Raw genomic sequence first — 12525 nt, 5'->3', positions numbered from 1 at the left:
ACATTAGAACAGCATCAGCCTAGATTAATTCTAACTCTGGAGAAGACAAGCAAGCAAAAAAAAAACCAAAAAACAACAAGAACAATAAAAAAAAAACAGGGAAATATTTTCTATGTATGTAATTATTTTACATGTTGATCTCAGGCCCTTTATTGTCTGTTGTACATGGGGAATCATCATGGATATTCAACAGGATTTTCTGGTTTAAAGAAATGCAAAATGAGTTTGAAACCAAGGCCTAAACCATCTTTGTTTAAATGCCTGGTCCTATGTGTATTATTATGCCAGTGCATTCACAAGGAAAGACTGCTTCATTTGAAGAACCTCTTGATGCCAAAGCAGGTATGAGGAGTTATTAATAAATAAAATCTGTGTTTCAATATCATCTTTTACCCTCAGATGTTCTTTTTACCATCAAAGCCATTACAAAGTTAACCTGTTAATCCCAAAGGAGAACCCTGTGACCAAGTGACCTAATTCAATTAGAATATCCATGTTACAGGAAGAATGGGGGACTTCCTCAGCATCACTATGGATTCAGGATAATTCCTGCCAATGGATATAGTTCAGAGAGGGACAAATGGCCATTCCCTTTGGAAGGAGCTGTGAATGTCAAAGCTTACATCACCAGTAACATTTTACTTATTTTTATTTTTTAAATGAATTCCATACCTTCAAACATTGTGTCTATGACACCACACAAAACAACAATTAATTCATTTTCTCACTCTTTCTATAATCAAAGGGGTGTGATTGCCAATCAAAGCTGCAGGTCATCCTGAGATGATCACCATTAGCTGAATTAATATATTTTAAGACAAGAACTAGACACTTGGTTTCTTTATCTTTCAGATACTTCTTAGGAAAATTCATTATTTTCCATTAAAGATTTTGAAATACTTAAAATAGTTGTAAATAATCCTTGTTCTTATTTCTAAAGACCTCTATGGATCCAGGTATTCCCAGATCAGAAAATACTGTCCCAGAAGACTTATTTGAAGCAAAAAAGTAAAAACTGCAGCTGCATTTCAGACAGGAATATTGATACAGAATGATTGGTTCTGGGATAGAAGAGTGTACAGTTATTAGTCATCACAAAAAAAGGACATTTATGATAGTTGGTGGCAAAGGGATAGATAAACTTGTCCCCAAATATTACTAAAGTATCATTCAGTACTGGATACAATGGAGCAATATTTATGAAATTCTGAAAGAAAAAAATGAAACAAAAATTGCCTTTTAGGCAATCACAAACAGGCTGGATCAAAAACAAGATTTTATTTATTTATTTGACAAGCAGAGATAGCAAGAGAGGGAACATAAGCAGGGGGAGTGGGAGAGGGAGAAGCAGGCTTCCCACTGAGCAGGGAGCCCAATGCAGGGCTCAATCCCAGGACCCTGAGATCATGACCTGAGCTGAAGGCAGACGCTTAACGACTGAGCCACCCAGGCACCCCAACAAACAGGCAGTTTAATAATAACAAATCAGTATATGAGCAAATTTCACTAAGAGTTAATCTAGGTACAATATTGGGAGAAATAGCTATCTAAATGACAGCCACCTTTCCTTTCTTATACTTTTAAATTATCTAAAATTCAATCTCAGATAGATGGTGGACACAAATCCTGCATATAGAAATGGATTGATTGAGTGACCTTTCTACACATATGTCCAGCTCTTAAGAGTTTACTACATGACATTACATTCAATGTTTCAACTGAAAAGAAATTAGAATCCAAAGTGTACTATGGAGTTTCAACGAGACGCCTTTTGACTATGATATAGAAGCTTCTAGCACATTGATTCTCCCATTGAACTAGAAAATCTAAGTAAAATACAGAAAAAAAAAATATCTGTTTAAATAATCAAAGAGCTACTGAAGCAGTCAGGATTGAGGAGCCATGATCCTGGAAAGAAGGGAGGGCCATAAAAGTGAGCCCAACATTCCACTTACTGATTTTCTCCTTGGAACAATTACCAATTCTAGCCTACACAAACAAAGATCAAACTGTAGCTACACCAAAGTGGCCAGGTTCCCAGAAAATAGGGAGTTACAGAGACATGTGCCTGGCACTCCACATCAGTTTTCTCTGAGACATTTGTTGATTCCAAAACTTTGTGGGACTATGTTCTTTGAAACCAAGCAAAAAGGAGGAAGAAAGCTGAAGTGATCTTTTGATAATCTTACCATCCTGGAAATATAAAAATTTAGGTTCAAAACTGACCAATGAGAGGCACCTGGGTGGCTCAGTCAGTTAAGCATCTGACTCTTGGTTTTTTTGGCTCAGGGCATGATCTCGGAGTCATGAGATCAAGCCCTGACTCAGGCTCCATGCTCAGCACAGAGTCTGCTTCAGATTCTCTCTCCCTCTCCCTCTGCTTCTCTCCCCACTCACTCTCTCTCTCTCTCTCTCTCAAGTAAATAAATACATACATAAAATCTTTTTAAAAAATAACTGACCAATGAGGCAGGACACTGGTAAATATTCAGGTTTTAAGTTGGGACATCTAGAGAACAAGCCAGAAATAGAATCAACCTTACAAAGTCTGAACCCAGACAATATTTTGTTCAATTCTAGATTGGATCAAAGTAATATGCTTACACTCTGTCTTCCAGAAAAAGATAATTGACTCAAAGATTCTATACTATTTTAGAAAGTATGTCTATCATAAAATAAAAAAAATTATCAAGTGCAGAAAGAAACAAGAAAAAGAGGGGGGAAATGTAATCAAATAGAAACAATCCCATAGGTTTAGGGTTATTTGACATTAGTTCTAAAATAACTATGATTAATATGTTCAGGAAAATAGACTAAATGAAATTCTTCCCACAGCTGAATACATTTTAAAGAATAAAATGTAAATTCTAGATCTGAAAAAACTTAGTAATTGATATTAAGGACTCAGTACACGCATGTAGCAGCAAATTAAACACATCTGAAGAGAGAATAACTGAACTGGAATATAGAACAGTAGACATACACAAAAAAAGCACACAGATTAAAATGAATGAAAAATACAGAAGGAAATGTAAGGGACACATGAAGTATAGTGAAAAGGTTGAATATACATGTAATTGAAAACAATGAAGGGAGAAGAGATGGAAAGGAACAAGAGCAAAATTTGAAGAGATAATGTCCAAGAATAATTTGAGGAAATAATTGACCAGGGTAAGAGCAAATACTGATAAAGATATCCAAACAAGATTCAAGAAGATTTGCAAACCTTACACATAATAAATACAAAACAAATTATACCCCCAGAACATCATAAGCCAATTGCTAGTATAAAAGAAAAAGTGAAGTCTTTTCTTTTGTCTTTTTTTTATTATTATTATGTTCAGTTAGCCAACATATAGTACATCATTAGTTTTTGATGTCGTGTTCAATGATTCATTAGTTGCATATAAAAGACAAGTCTTAAAAGAATCTAAAGAAGAAAAGATACATTACCTGAAAAGGAACAACAATAAGACTGGGCGCCTGGGTGGCTCAGTTGGTTAAGCGACTGCCTTCGGCTCAGGTCATGATCCTGGAGTCCCGGGATCCAGTCCCTCATCAGGCTCCCTGCTCAGCAGGGAGTCTGCTTCTCCCTCTGACCCTCCTCCCTCTCATGCTCTCTGTCTCTCATTGTCTCTCTCGCAAATAAATAAGATCTTAAAAAAAAAAATTAAAAAAAAAACAATAAGACTAACACTAATTCTATAGATAATGGAATCCAGGACAAAATGGTAAACTATTTTTAAATTTCAGAAAGAAAATAATTAGCAAACTTGAATTATATAACCACTGAAGATATCTTTTAAAAAAGTAAAGGTAACTTCTGGGTGGCTCAGTTGGTTAAGCATGTGCTTTTAGCTCAGGTCATGATCCCAGGGCCCTGGGATCGAGCCCTGCATGCTTCTCCCTCTCCCTCTACTGCTCCCCCTGCTTGTAATCTCTCTCTCTCTCTGTGTCTCTCTCTCTGTCAAATAAATAAATAAAATCTTTAAAAAATAAAAAATAAAAATAACTTCCACTTATGACTATGATGGGGTAACATGTTGGAGTAATGAGGAACCAAATTTGCTCTCCTACCTTAACATTTTTTTAAACTGGAAAAATTTGTATGAAATTATGGATTTCAGACACTGGACCATCAGCAGCTCAAGATAGCAATCCTGAAGAAATAAAGATGAATGAGCCAACCCCTATAATCACTGAAGTTACTTCCTGGAGGGTTTCCAGAGTATAGTGCAAGGAAGAAGAATCCAAGAGGAGCCTGATGAACTCCCTGAGTTAAGAAGACAACATTTTGAGTTTAAAAAAGCCAAGGAAGCCAGAATTCACAGGCCAGAATATAGGAGAAAAGATTTCTGTACAGAGAGAGTTCTTGAGATCTGGAGGTTTCCCTCTATTCTTCAACTCAGTGCTGATTGGCACATTTGTGTGAGGAAATTACCCAAAGCTAGGGGAACATCACCAGAAAAAAATAGATGTAAAATTGTTGAAGGTCGTAAATGGTTAGAAACGGTTCACATTCATACAGCCTGAGTGGAGAAGCTTCATAATATATAGGATATTGGGTTGAGTACTCAGAAGAGTATTGCCTCAATATTAGGACAATAGTAGCCCCAGACTAAAGGCTCCCCCTGCCCTATCTAACAAAGTTTAAGTGAAAGGATATTGAAACAGCTATTGTAATTATATTCTATGTGTTCAATAAGATAAAAGAATGAAATGAGTATGGTAAGGAGAGACATGGGAGTATTAAAGACCCAAATTGAACATCTGGAGATTAAAAAAAATACAACGTGTGAGAGGGAAAATATACAGGATGTGATTAACAGATTAGACTGAAGAAGAAAAATAAGTGCACTATCCAAAATGAAACACAGAAAAATAAAAGGACTGTAAAAATGAACATTGAGATGCGTGAAAACTTTAAGTGAAATAATATTGGAGTCCCAGAAGAAGGAAGGGCAAAAAAAAAAAAAAATTATTTGAATACATAGTGGCTGAATCTTTTCCAAATTTCACAAAAACTGTGAACTCATAGATCAAATAAATTCAACAAATCCCAAACACAGGAAGCATGAGGAAAAACAAGATGTAATGTAATCAAATTGCTTAAAGCCATTGATAAAGAGATAATCTTAAAATAAGCCATAGAACAGAAGACACATTATACACAGAAAAATAAATAGAATGACAGCAGAGTTATACTAAAAAATCATGCAAAAAATAAAATGTAGAACATAGCCATTTTTAAAAAAAGAAACAAAAATATAAGCCAGAAGACAGTGGAACATCTTTAAAGTACTTGGGGGAAAATCTAACCTACAGTTCTATACCAAGCAGTTATTTGTGAAAAATGAAGGTAAAATGAAGGCCTTTGAGACATACAAAAACTGAAAGAATTCCTCACCAGTAGACCAGCACTATAAGAAATGATAAAGGCAATCCTTCAGAAAGAAGTAAAAAGATACCAAATAGAAGTCTGAATCAATACAAAGGAATGAAGAAGAGGGTGGTAAAGATATGGGTAAAAATAAAAGATTTTTTCTTATTCTATAATCTATATAGAAGATAATTCACTGATTAAAGCAAAAAAATAACAATATATTGTGGTGTTATAACATAAACAGGAGTAAAATATATTATGATGATAGCAAAAAGGCTAAAAGAAGGAGGAATGGAAGTAAGCAGTTGCAAGTTTCTTTGCCAGATAAGTGGTATAATATTATTGAAGACTGTTATAAGTGACAGATACATACGATAAACCCTAAAGCAGCCACTAAAATAACACAGAAAAGAGTTATAGTTAGTATGTCAACAAAGGAGATAAAATAGAATCATAGTACATTGTCAATTACTCTAACTGAAGGCAGAAATAGAGAGCAAGTTAAGAACAGATGGGACTAATAGGAAACCATTATCAAGATGGTAAATTTAAACATGAATGTATTAATAATTACATTAATCATAAATGGCCTAAACACCCCAATTTGAAGACAGAGATTGTCAGAGTAGATTTAAAAAATGAAACAATACCCAACTATATTCTGTCTCAAAGAACCCTACTTTAAATTTAAAGCCACAAATGAGTTAACGTTAAATAATGGTCAAGGGAAATTTAAAAATATTTTGAACTGGACGGGAATGAAAATACAACATATTGTAATTTGTGGGAATCAACCATAACAGTGCTTAGAGGGAAATTTATAGCATTAAATGTTTATACAGAAAAGAAGTACTGAAATCTGAAATTATCTGAAATTAATAACCTAAGCTTACACTCTAAGAAGCTAGAAAAAAGAACAAATTACACCCAAAGGAAACAGAAGAAAAGAAATAAGTGCAGAAATCAATGAATTTGAAAACAGAACAATAATAGAGAAAATTAATGGTACCAAACCTTGTAAGAACCAATAAAACCAATAAATCTCTCACCAAATGTACTAAGAAAAAGAGCGAAAGGGAAAAAAAATCACCTATATCAGGAATGAGAGGGGACATCACTACAGACTATAGAAACTGCAGCGTAATAAAAAGTAATCTGAGAATCATCTATGTCTGAAACAACAGGGGGCTTGTCAGTAATTTAGATTCCTAGACCCTACCTCAATCATAGTGAATTAGAATCTCAGAGTTAATATGTGGGTGAGGGAATGCTAGGGTTTTGTCTTTTTGCAAACAATTCAGATGACTGATGCAAAGTAAAGTCCAAGGTGCATTGCTTAAAAGTAGGACCAACTAGTCCAAGCTTTATGACTTAGGAAGGTGGGGAAGGAAATTGTATTCTACTGACTTACATGAGAAGTCTAGATATACACTCTCTGGAAACAACTTGCCAGGCACTTTGTAAAGGGGCAGCTAATGGGAGGAGCAAAGGCATGCCCACAAATTCAAGATTCCCTCCATTTTTTTCTTTATGTTGCACATATGCTAAGGGTTAAGTTTAAACAGGAGGCATGTTCCCATGTCCATATCCCAAAGAAAAGTCTAAAATCATCTGCAAAGCCACAATGACATATTCCAGTAATAAATGTCTACAGGACCTTTTCTGAGTTCTGCCTGATTTCTAGATCTCTAGCTTTAACAACCTTTTTCCCTTCTACTTAGAGAACAATTGAAAGCAAGGAAATAAGAACAATATTATGATATGGGATAAATATGAAATCTACTTAATATTTTTTTGTGTAAATCACTCATGAATCTATTTGACTCCCATTTGTGACCAGTGATTTTCAAAACTTCAAAAACAATGATACACTAGCTGCTCATGATACCATCATTGTAAGCTCACAACAGCCAGATACTGGACTATCTGTTGTGCAGACAAGGATATTCTGTGATCATAACCCACTTCCCAAATGCCAAGGCTTCCCACTGGCCCAGGCAGGCCAAAGTACTGGCAGGCTACAGCTTATTACATACTGTTTAAATAAAGATTTGCAAGGAAAATAAATTCACAGCAACATTCATTATTGATCATTCTCAAAACTGTCTGGAGAATTCCCCCAGAGGGCTTAAGAAAGAAATTAAACATTATTTTCCTGAGTTGTTTCCTGCTGTTTTTCCACTTCATTGGTTTTGCTCCCATAATTGTGTGTGTTCCTATAGCTACATAATGTTTTAATATAGCTGAATTATTGTGTACAACTTTGGGATCATATGTCAACAATTTGGATGTGAATAACTATAGTAATATGATATTATAATACTAATCAAGATAAGAATATATCCTTAGTGTCTTCTTTTTACTAGGATCTTTCAATTCTTTAACTCCTTTTAATCTGATCTAATGCTGCATCAAAATCTTCAAATAACTAAATCTAAATCTGAGTTTCAAGGAAACTCAGGATGGTTCAACATAAGGAAATATTCCCATTTCTCATTTTGTTTGACAAATATTAACCACTGCCTCATCTTTGAAGCTCTTTCCCCTATTGCTTTTCTTACTGTTGCTCTCTGCTTTTCTTCCTACTTCTCTGACCTCACAGGCCCTTGTCACCATTTTCATGAGTTCTGAAAATCAGACATTTCTCAAAGTTCTAATCAGAGTTTTCTTATCTCCAAAGACTGTCCTGAGCCTCTCACCTCCTTTCATGGTTTAAAATCCATCATGGTTTAATATCCATCAATGTATATATCTAGAATTTAGATCTTTGATGCAAGAGTCCAGGTGTAATGCCCCCATATCCCCAGTTTATTTTTCTAGTGTTTTTCCCCATTACTCTCTCACATACCCTATGTTCCAAACCAGTTGCTGTACGCATGATTCAGCCAATATTCCAGATGCTCTCTTATATCCATAGTTTTCACTATCTAGTCCTTCTGCCCAAAGTGCTTCAGTGGATCATATCAAGCAATATATTTTAAAAGACAAATGATCCATTATTCAAGGAAACTCAGGATGGTTCAACATAAGGAAATATAATATTAATATAATTTTGGATATCAAATATGACAAAGGAAACATATTTGAGGAAAATATATTTGATAAAATTTAAGTCATTCCTGATTTTTTAAATGCATAGAATACTAAAAATAAAATGCTAACTCCTTTAAATGATTAAAAACAAAAACCCTATCTCAAACTAATCATCACCAATCATTCATAATAATCAAACATTTGAATGATCCCTTTAAAAGTAAAATCTTTACAAAAATGCCCACTATTATCATCATTATTTAACATTTTTTTCTGAAAGTTCTATCCAAAGCAATAAGATAAGAAAAAGATACACAAAATACAAATTTAGCAAGGGAGAAGAAAAAAGGATTATTATATATACATTTTATGATTGTCTCCCTAAAAAAGGCTATCTGAAAATCTATTATAGCTAATAATAGCCATTTGTGAGATGCTCAAGTAATAAAAATTCAGAATTAATCACTTTTCTAAAGTAAAGCAATGATCAGTTAGGAAATATAACCAAAAATATACACAAAATGACCAGGATCCATTAGGGTAAAAAGAAAATTCCAGACAGAAACCTATAAACATGTAATTTCCATTTACTCAGATATAAAGATATTTATACTATGATTGCTTCTCCATTTATTTATTTACATCATTATTACAATCTTTTAATTAAAAAATGCAGTAAATAATCAAGGAGTTTCACAAATGTTTTGCATTAAGAGGGTTTATTCTGATGAGAAAATGACAACTGTTTTAGGTTAGATGACAAATTTAAAACTAATGAATTATATACTTTACAAGAGTGAATTTATGATATATTAATTATATCTCAATAAAAATTTAAAACAGTAATGCCTTTAGAGAAGTGACAACTCATCCTGACACAGGATTATGCTTACCTTTACATGGTGTTTGAATGTGTCTGTGTGGAAACACAGACATAGACACACTGTTACAAATATATAAATAAAAACAACACAGCTTCCAAACTCATTACTGAAAATCATGAGATCTTCAGCTTCCTTACAACTTTCCATGGTGCCCAGTGGAATTCCAGATTGCTTTACAACTTCTCCTGTATCTTCATTACACATGTTTACACGCCATGCTCATTGGAATGGGAAGGTGCACACTAGTACCACTAATCTCTATGCTGGTAGTGCATTATTTATGGTTTGTCCTATTTTGCAGACCAGGGAACATAGGCTCTGAGAAAGTAAGGGATGTTTCCAAGTTCATAATAATAGCAGTCTCCATACCTGGGTCCATACCAGGTCTCTAGACTGCATGCCAAGAGGGGCAGCCCCAGGGCTGAGAACGAGAGCTCCTGGTTTTCTTACCACGGTAAGGCCAGCCTGTCAAGTCTCCCTCATCCCACATGGCTCTAGGATGTGACCCCCTCACCTCCCAGGAGTTGCCATGGTAGAGGAAAGGACTATACTGTCCGCATTTCTCACCTTCTAGTGGTATTTACCACAGATGCCTCAAGGATGAGAATTACCTTGGGAGCTACCCAACCCCTCCAAGTCCCACTGAACTAGAAACTCAAAGCAAGGAGAACTTCTATTTTAAAGACCCTCCACAGGTACTTCTAATGAGGCAAATTTGAGAAACACTTCATTGCTTCATTTGATTCTCACAGCCACACTATTAGCAGAATTCATGATTTCCAAATCTCATAGAAATCCATATAACAGAGAAATTAGCAAAGTAATTTGGAACGTGGACTTAATTTTCAGTGATTATTTGTGGGGAGTGAGGACCTGAGACACACCCTGAGGAGGCCAGTAGTGACTGATATAAGATTCCTGAGAAATGATTGAACTTAATAAACAAAGAGAAGCAAATGTCAACAGGGTAACTTTGGGTGGGGGGGGGCATATCTAATTAACAATTATCTTAAACTGGCATTGGTCAGGGCTTAGGAAATGGCCACTTTGAAGGGAGAGAAAAATTCATTTAACTTTCTTCAGTAAATCCGTCCTTTCTCATCTAGGTGGGTATCCTCAGGAATAATCACACAAGTGTGCAAAAGTGAATTTTCAACCCATCTAATTCTGCAGTGCTGACAGTAGTAGAAAGCTACAGGCAATCCAGCCGTCCCACAGCAGAGGATGGGGAGACTAAATTACTGAGGGAATTCACAGAAAAACACACTGTGGAACTATGTGAGATGTGAATCTGTGTCCATGAACTCGAAAAAAAATGAACATAATGTACAGTTAAGTGAGAAAAGGTTGCAAACAATATTTAGATGGGTCCTTTTTGGTTTCAAATAATTACATATATTTTAAATAATTATATGTATTTTTGTTTTAAATAATTACATAATATAACATATATATACATAATATAACATACACACACACACACACACACACACAACTCATGGAAGCAAAGATTTAAGTGGGTGAATACCAAACTACTAATAGTAGTAATAATGGTTGTCTTTGGGTTGCTTTTCTTTCTTTCTTTCTCTTTCTCTTTCTCTCTTTCTTTTTCTCTTCCTTCCTTCCTTTTTCTTTCTTTCTTTTTTTCTTTCTTTCTTTCTTTCTTTCTTTCTTTCTTTCTTTCTTTCTTTCTTTCTTTTTCTTTCTTTCTTTCTTTCTTTCTTCTTTCTTTCCCTCCCTCCCTCCTTCCTTCCTTCCTTCTTTCCTTCCTTCCTTCTTTCCTTCTGCTATGCTTTGCTCTGATTTTTTGCCTGTCTGTATTTTTTAATGTTTCCAGGATTATTTTTCAATTTATACCATAAATATATGTATATCATATGAGCTTCCCAGAACCTTTTGCAGCTCTTGGGAATGGCCATGCTGACCAGCAGGCAGGCAATGGTGGAAGACAAAGACATACAGCATCACTCTGAGCATTGGCCTGGGATGATCCTGGTCTCCTCTCCAGCTTCTGCTCACAGAGAGGCGAGGCTGGCTCAGGCCCCGACGGTGACGCCTATGACGGCGACAGGGAGGTGTGCAGAGCCGGGCTCAGGCTGTGCCAGCTTTCGCTAATCCTCTGCAGTATGGTTCGCTGCTAATTTGTCATGGCACATATTTGCCTTATGTCTAATTAGCATCAAATTGCAAACTGCTATTTGCTAACAATTTGTTGCATCAATCTGCTTGAAAATCTATAGTTTGGAATTGGATTGCAACTTGCCCTGTCTATCAAAATTCTCGTTCACACATACACAAAATAACTTCCCCTTCCCGCCAAAAACGTCGCAATGTTTGTAGTGGCACAAAAGGAGAGCGATGTGGGTTTTTTCTTTTCTTTTTTCTTTTTTTTTTTTTTTCCAAAGGAAGAAGTATAACCAGGGGGTGCTTCCATTTGAATGTCCTGGCTTTGATTTTCCTTGGCCTTGGGAAGATGGCTGGATGGTGCTCATACCCAGAGAGAGTGCTGGTCCAGGCTTTTCTTTGAGACTTTTCAGGAATATCAAGACACATAAAAAGACCATAAACCCAGTCCTCAATCCCAGAAATAGGACCCCCAGGTCAAGTTGTGCAAGGAAAATTCTGAGTTCTCTCAAACCCATGCCTCCAATCAGCCCTGCTGAGGGGTATAGCCTCCCCCAACAGCATTTCCCAGGCATTTGCCCATCTAATGCTAGCAGCCACCCAAGGAAGTCAGGGTTAATATTTTCTTTATTTACAAACAGTGGAACTGAGGCTGAGAAGATGAATGTCACATGTGTGCAGGTGGCATAGCAGGAACTGAAAGCCAGCCAATGATATTTCATGGTCTAGCTAACCCTCTAAATACCAAAAATAGACAGTGGGAACAATGATGATGATGATAAAAATTATGAAATAAAATTTGAATGAAAAAATAATGAAGTAAGAAGGAAATAATATCTAAGAATTGCATCTCATTCAGAAGTTTAGCCTTGTAGAAGCTGGTGCAGCCACTCTGGAAAACAGTATGGAGGTTCCTCAAAAAGTTGAAAATAGAGCTACCATACGATCCAGCAATTGCACTACTGGGTATTTACCCCAAAGATACAAATGTAGGGATCCAAAGGGGTACGTGAACCCCAATGTTTATAGCAGCAATGTCCACAATAGCCAAACTGTGGAAAGAGCCAAAATGCCCATCAACAGATGAATGGATAAAGATGT

Source organism: Neomonachus schauinslandi, chromosome 16 (genome assembly GCF_002201575.2).
Source record: "Neomonachus schauinslandi chromosome 16, ASM220157v2, whole genome shotgun sequence".
Lineage (NCBI taxonomy): Eukaryota > Metazoa > Chordata > Mammalia > Carnivora > Phocidae > Neomonachus > Neomonachus schauinslandi.
The sequence above is the reverse complement of the archived record's forward strand: the minus strand, read 5'-3'. Positions refer to the sequence as shown.